Source organism: Anoplolepis gracilipes, chromosome 3, assembly GCF_047496725.1.
Source record: "Anoplolepis gracilipes chromosome 3, ASM4749672v1, whole genome shotgun sequence".
NCBI lineage: Eukaryota > Metazoa > Arthropoda > Insecta > Hymenoptera > Formicidae > Anoplolepis > Anoplolepis gracilipes.
The window spans coordinates 15,756,156-15,768,743 of NC_132972.1; the positions used below are offsets into that span (position 1 = coordinate 15,756,156).

At 37.6% G+C, this 12,588-nt stretch overlaps 1 protein-coding gene across 4 annotated transcripts in view; it reads right to left on the reverse strand.

Moving 5' to 3' along the window:
• LOC140663662 (uncharacterized) overlaps positions 1–12,588 on the reverse strand; it is a 176,104-nt gene that overhangs the window by 72,674 nt on the left and 90,842 nt on the right. The gene's annotated exons all lie outside the window — the stretch shown is intronic.

Genomic DNA, 12,588 nt, shown 5'->3' on the forward strand with positions numbered 1-12,588 from the left:
AAATAAAAAATAAAAAAAAAAAAGACACTAGTTTTTTATTTCCTTTCGATTTTTTATCAATCGATTTATAAGATACTAATCAAGTATACCGGTAGATTGCGAAGAAAGAGAAAAAAGAAAAATAGAAATAAAGACGAGGACAATACGACGTATAGTGAGAGGGAAGATTGGATCGGTCCCGACATTCCTTCAACGACGGAGAAAAGTTATCGGAATGAGGAGGCGGGGATAGCAGGCGGAGGAGTTGCAGCAGACCCTCGGGGAACGAAGTCACGGATAACGGAGAATATTTCCCTCTCGAAAATCGCGCACAGTGCTCTGCAGCTCGTTAGAAGTTACCCGTCCCTCCACCTTCTCTTTCGCAGAGTCCACGTCACGGCCCGTCCGTCGCTATAAGGCAATATCCCCGATTTTGCGTATAAATCCAGCAAAAGGTCGCGACGTGAGAGAGAGAAAGAGAGAGAGAGACGCTACGCGCGCGCGCGCGCGCACTCGATTTATTATACGTCACATTGACGGGGGATGCTCGTCCCACGCTCTCGTTGCATAATAAAATGCCGGGCGAGCGATTATATTTATTTCTCGGCGAATCGATATCTTGCCACGCGCCTGTCGACTTAACGAGTGAATTTATCTCGGCATAAAAATGCACATAACGGGTAAAAGAGTTTACAACATTTATTAACAATATATCTCGAACATGAAGAGTCTAGCATCGTGGAGATTTGATGTCAAAAAGCGTCGTATTATTAGATAGGATAGACGATTTCGACGAGAATCCACCGGACGAGGCGAGAAGAACCCCGTCCCACGGTTCCACGTACCTGACCTGACGTCATCGGTTATTTATGCATCGCCAACTAACGGCTGTTTGCCGATTTCGCCGGCCGCCTAAGAATATATGCACGCACACATACACACACACACACACTCTCTCTCTCTCTCTCTCTCTCTCCTTCGCTCCTTCTTTTTCACACCGTCTCTCTGTTCTTCACGCATATGACTCGACGCATCGAGCGCAGGAGACAGTACGGCTTACTCTCGATCGATTCTCGCATCTCACGCAGGCTTACATTTGCCTTATACCGAGAGAAAGTCTACGCTAAGATTCGAAATTTCACGGGTATGGTACTATATAGAGTAATTAGAATTGCGATACGCAACAAGTGAGCCAATCAAAGTTCTATAATTAACACTTTGTCGGCAAATTTCAACATTTCGTTCTTTCTCATAGTCATAATTGTAATAAAAGAGTGGATGCTCCTAAGATCTCGTGTGTTCTGTGATTTAACTCGTGTAGACAAGTATACTCGCGAACAAGATTTGATATATCTATATCTTTTTTACTGCGTTATACGAAATGTATATATAACAATATATTATCTCAATACATAATTGCCTTTCTGTCCTTACTGATCTCATGTCTATTACATTTTTATAAACTGACATTAAATATTATAAACATTAATGCTCAAAATTTTTTAATGGCCAAATCAAGTAATTGGAATTTTAAATCAATAAAATCTTCAAAGCCCAAAGATATGTCTGAATATTTTAAACCTTTTGCCAAGAGAATTAACAAAATAAAATTAAATGATGTCGTAGAAAGAGAAAAGTTAATTATTTCTATCTATGTATAATGAATACCATACATTGATTTCGTTTGAATTTTCCTTTACATCTGAAATATTTGAATTGAAGCGTCAGTCATGCAAATCAAATAGTTCGTTGTTTAAAACATGAATTTCAAACGTTTATATCTCGAGTTGTAAGAGCACTTAATTTGTTCGAATTCATGTCCGAGTTCTAATTGAAATCGCTGTATGTGGAAAGCGCGCGTCTGGAGTGTAATTAACGCGGTTAGACTGCGGTATGCACCATGAATGTCACGTGCTTAATCGTTCCGCGTTATCGAAGGACGGCCACGGTCTCGATTAGATATTATCGTGAGAACGCCGGACGCAATTAGCCGGGAATTAATTTCGTTGGTTCGTTACTGATAGCGAGCTCCATTTTCCAATCAAGGTCAATGCCACCTCGCCCTAATAGTCTCGTACGAAGTTTTTCATTTCGTAATTGCTCGACGCACGGGATGTCATTAAGTCTAGTGAGAATGCAAATGCATCGAGCTATTAAATCACATCTGCGCTTCGAATTCATTTTCATAAGCAAAACAATATTAAAAATTTTCCATTTTTATCGTTCTATTCTATTTTTATCCGACTGATAACGACTAAAACATTTTTATTTGCAAGAATCTTTCAATAAAACTGCCTCGAAATGTGGAAATTGTAAATCTAAAAATAAGAAAGAAGAAATATATATAAAAAATATCAAGATAAGCTTCACGGTGATTTGTAATAGTCTATACAGTTACATATTTGCGAAATGTATTTATATCGTTTCCAATTACATATACTTTATCTTATCAAAAATCTTTGATAAAGCATCTAAAAATATCGCGATAGACACGTTTCTAATCAAAAAGTTATACATATCGTTCTTATCTCGAAACTTGAAAACATAATAAAAAAGCTTCTAATACAGGTAAATCCATCAACTATCTTGCATGGTATACCAGTACGAGTACAAGCACGACATCACGCGATACATCAATAACGGGAATTATTAACGCTTACGTGCAAGGCGGCACGCGACGTCAGGAAATTGGTGAGTGTTAAATCAACGCAAATCAGCATTTTCAGGAGCTTCCAAGCAACTTTGTGATATCACCGAAACTTTACTATACGTTGTTGCTATCAAGGATCAAACATTGTCTGAATTCAATTTTTATTTCATAATATTTAAACTTTGATCACATGTATACTTTTAAATAAAAAAATTACTGCGAATCTCTCTCAGCTTCCTGATGTATTCTTTTTTAAATGTGATTTTATTGTAAAAATTGTATAAATTGCAGAAATTGTACAAGTCGTAAAACGATAAACGGTAGGGTATGATGGCCATAGACTGTAATTTTTTTAATAATCGCTACATAGTGCGTTTTTTTAGTCATTATCAAAGATAATCGATATTTAAGTAATTTATGTTTATCGTGCAAAATAACGAGATTGTGAATCTTATATTATATTTTTACTTTTGACTACTTGCAAAGTTTTTCATTTGTTCACTAAAAACTGTTATAACGTCGAATAAATTACAATTAAGCTATCGTAATCGGCGTTAGACATATTATAAAGATGTGTAAATTGTTATATGACCTATAAATTTTTTATTTTCGTTTTCACTATTTTTTTATATAAATACTATGGCCATCTTCTTTCCGTCACTATATGGTCATCTTTTCCTTAAAAGTTGGATAAGATGGCCAATGCTTATGTTGTACTATTTTGATGATATAAAATTTCTATGAAATATTTTCCTTTTAATTTTGATAATATTACGTAATTTAAGCTTCAATGAAGATAATACGCCAAATATTATTAAAAACTAACAAAAATAAAAGTATGTTTTTTTTTGCATTTTAAAAAACTATGGCCATGTTACTCGAGTTTACCCTTTCGGGGAAAAAGACCTCGAACATAAAGTGATTCTTGGATCGTGAGAAATTCGCAACGAAGGAGAAAATCCGCACGATTTATGCGCGCGTCACCGGATAAAACTAAATTAACACACGCACGGCCACCTGCAGTCTGTAGACCAATAATCGGTCGTCGGCCACGTCGGAAGAGATTATCGTAAATTCCATCATTTGTGCTCGAATCGTCGAGCGTTCTTTCAATCTCTCCCTCTCTCTCCCTCAAGTCCACCAGGCTTCGATTCACCGATATCGAGTTCTGGGATTTACTCGTGCGGGAATGAACTCCGGAATTTCCGCGTAACGTAAAACGCGCACTCTCGATTCTCCTATGAATTCCACCACCATCGCCTCTCCTCTGCTCCTGCAGCCGGTTTTCCAGGCTCCGAACTAACGGCGTTTCCCTTTGTTTTCCTATCCTCCTTCCACATTTCGCGTTCTCCTTTCCTGTTCCGGCCCGGTATTCACGGAGCGTCGCGACGGCTCCGTTTTCCCGCGGATAAAAGCGCGACGACGAGAAACGAGAACTGCCGCGCGAATTTACGCGACCGCGATTTACTGGTCTTTTGTGTGGTCGTCGAGAATCTAATACTCTCCATCGCGAATTTTCGTGCTTCTTAAACACGCGATTTAAGAAAAGTTTAAGAAAAAGCGCTGCTCATGTTTCGCTTACGATATTGCACAAAAACTATTTATTATTCAGTCTCTGTGTTTTTGAAAAAGTGTTGCTCATAACTCGCCGAGATCCAGGGATACCGAAAAATTTCTATTACACTCGTTGCGTTTCAGTATAATTAATCATTTAAAATATCCAACAAAAATCTATCTAGTACATAAGATTACGTTTGGCGAAGCTATAAAACGCGCGATGTCCGAAGCGAGTAATGAACAAAGTGGTGGGCTTCGTTATTCCATTGCGGTCGGTTTTGTGGTTGCTACTGTAGTTGGATAGTCGCGACTCGAGACCTAGCTCAACGCACAGCGCCCGCTACAAATCGGCATTATTTCGAGAGCTGGCTAACGGCCAGCAACCCCGCATTCTCCTTCGGATTGGCATTTTAATAAGCCCGTCCCGTGTCTCGTGGGGCATTTTCATCTTGCCACGCAAGAACAAGAGAATTCTCCAACGTATACTTAAACGTACAATACACGATTTGTAGTAATTTCATTTTTGACATTGATGTTCGCGACTGTGTGTCACTTATTGTTAAATTGAAACTGCCAAGTTCTTCTGAATTATGATGGATAATGATTGTGTAAAACGTAATTTCCGAGTTATCAACAATATTAACATGCTCAACTAGATTCCAGATTCCAGATTCTAGATTCCATACAATACAAAGGTTAAAAGTTCAATACTTCATGAGTCTTCGGGGTCAAAACATTTATATTATCAAAAAGCAAATATATGTGTAATAAAATTATTACATCTTCATATTCGCCTTTCTTAGTATCCGATTACTTTGTCTCACTTATTCCGATTTGCAATTACTCACAATACTTTATCGCGTAATTTATTAGCGACATTATCACACGAAGAGAATAAGGATATTACACAGGTATCTTGATACGATACATCCATAGAGTTTAATTTATGGAGAATAGAAAAAATGATTTCTTCGAATGATCCGGTGCACAAAATTCGCGCCGAAAACTTCGATATTGCCGGGCAAGAACCATAAAGCGTGTTTCAATAACCACGTTTCTCTAGATAACCGCACGTGACTCGACCGGCTCTCTCAATTCGTTCTGCATAAGAGCAACGAATCTCTGCCGACTTTGCGTATCGGTCGATCGATATCTTATCTTCCCTCTCTCTCTTCCTCCCGATCCCCGGCAACTATTCTCAGGAGCAATATTCTTTCTTGCGTCTCCAAACACTTTCTAAGTCGTCGTATTCGTCCCTTCCGACCTTCGCCGACACTTGAGTAAGGGAAAAGACGAGAGAAAGGTTCATCGAGGCGTCCTTTCGCGCGCTCCCCTTTCGCTCTGGCGGAGATTAATATTATTCCTGCCGCGTACCCGGGCTCATCTCGCCCAACGCGCGTATCTATATCGTATCTCGCCAAGATTTTCCCGCAGGAGCATCCTTATAATGACAAGAAGCGCGGTCGGGCTCACGAACGGAGTCTTTTCGGAATCTTCCGCCTCATCTTTTCCCGCACGAAGCTGTATACGCAAAGCTCGCGCGCACATCCCAAAGGGAGCGCTTAAAACTTGTTTAAAACTCGTCCCATGGATAGCTCGTAAATCCGCAGGCATATATTGCTTATCGTCGATCGGTTTATTAATTGCTCGATTTTCCATCGAGCATCGACGAAGCATCTAATAAACTGGAAGTGATAAGTCCCGGCTCGTGGCTTTTGTGTGTGTGTGTGTGTGTGTGTGTGTGTGTGTGTGTGTGTGTGTGAATTAATCGATATAATTTTGAAATAATTTATTCGAGTAATACGATTCACTTGATCGTGATTGTATATGTATTTGATGCTTGACGAGCGATAAAACGGCACATTGGAAAATCGGCGAATGCGGCGTTTATCCGCGGTGGAAGTCTCAATTGGGTTCATACAGAAAACTTTGGTCGTAGAATCATTGTCACGGATAATGGTAGCCTCGGGCGTAATACCCATGTCAAAATTTCCGCCGCTCGCAGCGTCTAATAACGTATGAAACGAGCGCTCTCGTCGATTACCCGAAGCGCGCGCGCGCGCTTTCCTCGACGAGCGTTTATTAATATCGGAAAATCCCTATCTCTCAACGAGAGATTTCTGAACAGCCGAGCAAATTCCAAGACCGCCCGTTACAACACAGCGGTCTGATACCGGAACCGGTACACGCTCAATCCCGGATGCGGCGAGCTATCGTATTATTCCGCGCTCTATTTCCTTCCGAACCGTTGAATAAAGCTAAGCGCATGAGGCACCGTCGGACAGAACGTCAGGACGGCGCCCGTCTTTGGCGAAAAGATATTTTTATGGAGTCGAAAAATGAAAGATCGATGTTCAATGTTTTGATAAACTGACTACATACTACTTACTAGAGCAAATATTGAGATAAAAATAAAGAAGAAACCTTTTACGATATACATATACCATGTTAGGTAATCGCATCATAATTTAAAAACAAATTACATTTATATTTTTGTGCATTAATAATTATCATTTACATAAGAGTATTGCTATCAATGTGGCTTTATAAAAGTTTTCTAATTTTCCTCTACAATTATTTCTTCTCTTTGATATTTTCAAATTATAAAAATATAATTTTATGAAATTATTTGTGTGAGCATTTTGTTTTTCTTTCGATATGAATCGAAAGTTACAGTAAATGAAGCCGACTTAAAATAATCAGCTCCGTTATTCTCACATATTTTCACGCCGATAGATAGCCCGAAGGTAATTGATTTAATTACATCTTTCTAGCAATTACTGAAAATAATATCGCACCATAAAACAGTGCTGCGCTTTCGTTTATCCATGCAGAATGGAGAAAGAGAGAGAGAGAGAGAGAGAGAGAAAAGAAAAATTAAAAGAAAGAGAGAAAGAAAAAACTAAAAAAAATACACAGAGAAAGAGAGAGAACAGTGCAAAGCGCAATGAGAGACTAAAAATTATTATCTCGTTATAATACCCTTGATTACGGTTCGATTAGCGAAACCATTTATTCGCTATTCATGAAACTCACATTTGCGCGAAGCGTGGAAATCGAGCGATCGAAAGAGAGAGCAAGATATACGGAGGGCGGAGAGTGGGGGGGGGGGGGGAGGGGGAGCAAGGCAAGAGAAAACAGGTAAAGGACAGGATCGAATTGACGTGCCGACCGTAATGGAATTGCCTGGGCAATGTCGGCACGATTTTCCGCGCGATTCCACTCCGTGATTCGTATTCTCTTCGTCCCGTTATATCCACGAACACGCGCGCGCGCATGTGCATGTGCATGTGCATGTGCGTGCGTTGGATATTCGTTATCGGTTATTATTCTCGCTTAAAAATATGAAATACAAAACCGCGCAACTCTTTTGGTTTTGTTTCGACGATACTCCACGCGAATTTAACTCGATTGACGTTAAAGCGCAACGCGAATTAGCTGTGCAGAATCGTAGTTCGATTTTTACTCGCGTCGTGAGTTTTAATATATTATGTAATATATTTAATATATTTTTCTTCCCGACGTTAAATTCCATTGAGAAATTAAATCTTTATGTTATCGGGGACGACTTTGTCGATGTTCATGTATGTATTGTATGTACTATGTATAAAGACAGTCTTCCAGTCGCTTAAAGGAGATTCGCTCATAAACAGACCCGAAAGCTTCGGATAGAATTAAATTTTACGACCGTAAAAGAACGATAAACCGTAATGGATAAAAGCTGAGTCATTTTTATTGGTGAATTACAAGAACAAGATGCAAGTAGGTACTTTTGGCATATATGTTTTCCTTATATTTCACTTTTATGGCATTGCTGCAACGGTATCGCTTCATGATAATAAAAAAATCATGAAAAATACGGATAACGTGATTTCGAGTGCTGGAGATTTTTCATTCCGTGTAACGAATAAAAGTCGAAAAAGTTTCGCGATATCTATGTCGATGTTGAGGTAAAACGCGATCCGAAGCTAATGCAACTTAAATCTAGACGTAATTAATCCCTTATACATCTGGTTACGTGATCTCATCTAGGGAAAACTGTCACAGTTAGATTAAACTTTGTAACAAGCTTTCATGAATAAAGCACAGAACGGCCAACGTTCCATCAACATTAATTTATAATTAAATAAGTGTTTAAAAGTGATGCAAGAATAACTTAAAAAAGTGAGCATCCATACAGATATTTACGACGTTTCATACAATGTAATACAATTATATTGAATACTGAATATTGTTAAGAAGAGTTTTAACTTTTTTAATTAATTTTTTTGAATATAAAAATAAAATATATACAGTTTATTTAGAGATTTTTAAAAAATCTAAAAAAAAACAAAATCTGATAAGATAATGGAATAAAATTTTCTCGAAAATGCTACATTTAGAATATTATTCAAGTACACATTTGCGAATATACATATATATATATACAATTATAATAAAAGTATGCATATATATTTTTTCGAAAATTGAAAATATTCAAGTTCTATGCAATATTAATTACATATCCCTTTCCGCTTAAATATATTTATAATAATAATAAATATCGATATCAGGTAATATTGCAATATCGTATTCTTCTCACATAATTCCTACACTCTAATTACAAAAAAAAAAATTATTTTTAATACTTAAGCATTATATATTACATTTAATTAAATATATAAATCCTAAGAGAAGTGAATAAACGCGCAAATTCGCAAATACTCATAAATTCGCGATGAAAAGTGCAGACTTCCCCAATGCAGAAATGCATTATTCTCAAATCCAGCGATTCTTGTTACACGGATCTATTCGTCCGTTTGTCCATCCATTCTGTCATGCCGCATCGTGCTCTTAACCGCAAAATCAGCCATATGCTATCGACCATGGTCAGCGATGCGGATGACAAATCGTCAGGCTGCATGTACTATCGGAACCGATCGATTCCCAATTCGATGATCTATGCCGGAGTTGTTTCTTCGTCTATAGGTCGCAATATCTACTCGCTATATTTCCTCGCTCGATAACGCTCCATTCACGATTAATTAACTCGCGTTCTGTCTCTGCTGATAGCTTGCCTGATATAAATCACGGCTGTTTTATCACTCCGACACTTATATATTCTCTTCTCTACGTTTCGCGTTTCATCGCACATTACATATCGCGAGAAATTAAATTAATAGAGTAATTAGTACAGTCATATATATTAGTTTCATCACATATTTGAGACTGTTGTAATTTTAGAATCATCATTATATGTATTTTTGCATGTTTAATGTGCGGGACGCGTAAGGATGATTTATCAGCAACGATGATTGGGGAGAGCGAATCGAAATAGCAATCATGCACTCTCGGCAATTATCGAGTGCACTCGAGAATCGTCGTATCCGATCGCATCCAACTGGCCGCTGCCGCCGCGCCGTGCCGCGCCGGTCCGGTTTTCAGCGCGCACCAGCCCCGTATCCTCATTCTCGGCGACCTGCTACCGCTTGTAGGTCAGTAGGTCAGATCGCCGGTGCACGCTCGTGTCTCGGCAAGGTGAAGATATCGATCGCACGCGCGGCGTGTTGACCCAGTAAGGATGTAACCGTTGCGCGGTAGCGGCACGCAGGTGCTGTGTGAAGAGGAAGAGAGGTAATACGTGCAGCATATTACGACGATAAACATAAATCATTGCCACATTGTTTGTGCAATGACACCGCATTTCCATGACGAATCGAGAATACGATCGATACCAAAACGCGCGTTTCCGCGTCGCAGAATAAATACATAAATAACGCTCCTTCGCACCTTTGCGTGAATTTAAAGTAACACGAGATTGAGAATTAATGTCAACCCCTTTGTCAGAATATTTAATATTTGATATAATATGAATCCAAGCGCAAAACGAAAAATAAATTATGTATCTATATATAAAGATTACTCAAAAATGCATTCTCGTATAAAATGCAATACATTATGCATTCATAGTAGATGATATTTCATCAATTCAATCCGATAGGTATAATATCAGTAATCTCCTCTATTAAAAAATATGTTGTTAAAATACATTTAATCAAATGCATATTTAGAAATCGAAAAATTCTCTCAAAAACTCAAAAACTTGAGAATACAATGATTAAACTACATACTAACAGTATCTTTATGAAAAAAGATATAAAATAATAAATTTGCTCTCGCGCACATAAAATATATTAAATTTTAAATATTTGAGTTTAAAATAAAAAAAAAATTCGATTTTATATATTGTTTTAGTCAGATTGATTCGATTTTATATATTGTTTCAGTCAGGTTGTTTCTACCGAAAGAGGATTTTCTGTACATATACAATTCCACTATCAAACTCAATTTCATGACTTTCCAGGAGGTGACACGTACTTTGAAATAAATGTCTCGTATGTAGGTCAGTAGAGCATTGGTTCATGCTATGCCAGGGAAAAAGTGGTGACGCATGATCAAGAAGACATATATACACATACATCCCATTACCAAACATGTTTATGGAGCAAGGTTGCAAGCACACTTGGAAACTCATGTAAAACCGTTCAACAGATCAATGCGGGATGTTTGCGTCAAATGAAATTTCAATTATACTCTCGCTTTATTATAGAATGATTGACCAACTTCTGCAGAACTTTAATTCCAATCTTGATTATGCCTAGACATATCTTCAGTTAAAAATTAAAAAAGTTCAAATAAATAACGAATTTCCTTTAAATATATTTATCTACTCTAAACATTTTGCTCACTATTTATTGAAACAGATCCATAATTAAAGTCTCGCGAATCATCTTATATTTCTTTTACGAGTACCGTGTTTTATAAAAGAAGATTGCTGCGTTTCGGCATCCTAGTACGTCCTTGTTCAAACCGACGAAATAATGGGAGAGAAAGGCGAGTCTGAGATAGTTCCGGGTGCGGAATCGAGTGCGAAGTAACGGACGTTAATGAGAGAAGGTTATAGCCGAGGGAGCGGAAGGTGCTGTAAGTGGCAAACTGTTGCAGACCTGTCACGAACGGAAGGCGGGACGAAGATTGGTCGACGAGTCGGAGAAAAACGATCGAGCGCCGGGCATGTGAACGATAACGACAAGATATAGTATGTTGCAGAGATCTCAAATTCTCGCAAAGGCTATTTTCAGAGTCTTCTTTTAAGCCAGCTCTTTATCACGATTTTACAAAAGTCAAGCGTTTACGACGTGGCAAGGAACGATCATGTTGCGATAAAAATCTTTAATCTGATTGCGGAAATTATAATTGCCGAAACTTTTAAAAATTTTCTTTCTCTATTCATTCTCCTCCTTCTCTCTAATAATAAGAAAAATGTTTTAAAAAGAAAAAAGTGCGGTAATTGTATTTATAATCATATTTTTTGGATTTAAATTCAAAATTTGACAGGAAGAATTTCAAAAATCGACGATTTCAATTGCTAGTCATTGTAAAAGTTGCAAACTTTAAATCACGTTTTCTCAAAATTCGGCGCATCAATTAGTAGAGACGACCTAAGACGCGATTCATCGATGCAAACTGTTGCGGGCTGCCGAAGAGTTAACAATCAAAGAGACGATAAACCAATCTATTGCGCGCGTGATAACGACCAGCATTATATTCAAACGAGTTTTTTCTTAGCTGCTTAACCTGAGAGCGGTCCGATCAGTAGGAAAGAATAAAGGAAGAGAAACTGTGGGAACCCCGAGAAGGTTCATGCGCTTTCCGGGAAACGTGCTGCCTCTTAATTGGTATCCGTCGAGTACTCGAAAAATCGATTGTGGATGTGCCGCTCGAGTCTTGACACATTAAATGATCACTGTCACCGATAATCGACGTTGCTGATTGATATAACGTATAAAATGGCGCTAACTGTATTTATATACGTAGCAAATAGACGAGAAACGAATTGTGATCTCTTCCGTACAATAAAATATAATTACTAAAGTAAGAATATTATAGAAAATTCAGATATTCCTTGCAAGGACATCAAGCTATCGTGACTTAAAAAAAAAAAAAAAAAAAAGAAACAATTAATAATATAAAATATTTTCATAAATAAAGTTATACAGACCTGATTATACACATTTTGAAATAATGCGTTTCTTAGATAAAATTTGAACAAAACTTGTCAATTGGAAAAAGTTTGCGAAAAAAGAGAGAAGATAAGCTCTTATATTTTTCTAAAATTAAATTTATACATATATAATTACACACATATGAGCTGTATTTTTTCTTATTTTTTTATCAATGACAAGTTTCCTCAAAATTGATCAGGCACTCGATATGTTAAATTCATCATAATGACAAATGCGACACACGGAAAATTTCCTTACGTGATCCGTGATGAAGATACATAAACGTACCCAGAAGCAACGTATACGAGATTGAGTATGTACGTGTACCAGATAGAGAGTAGAGAGTAATCTCATGGC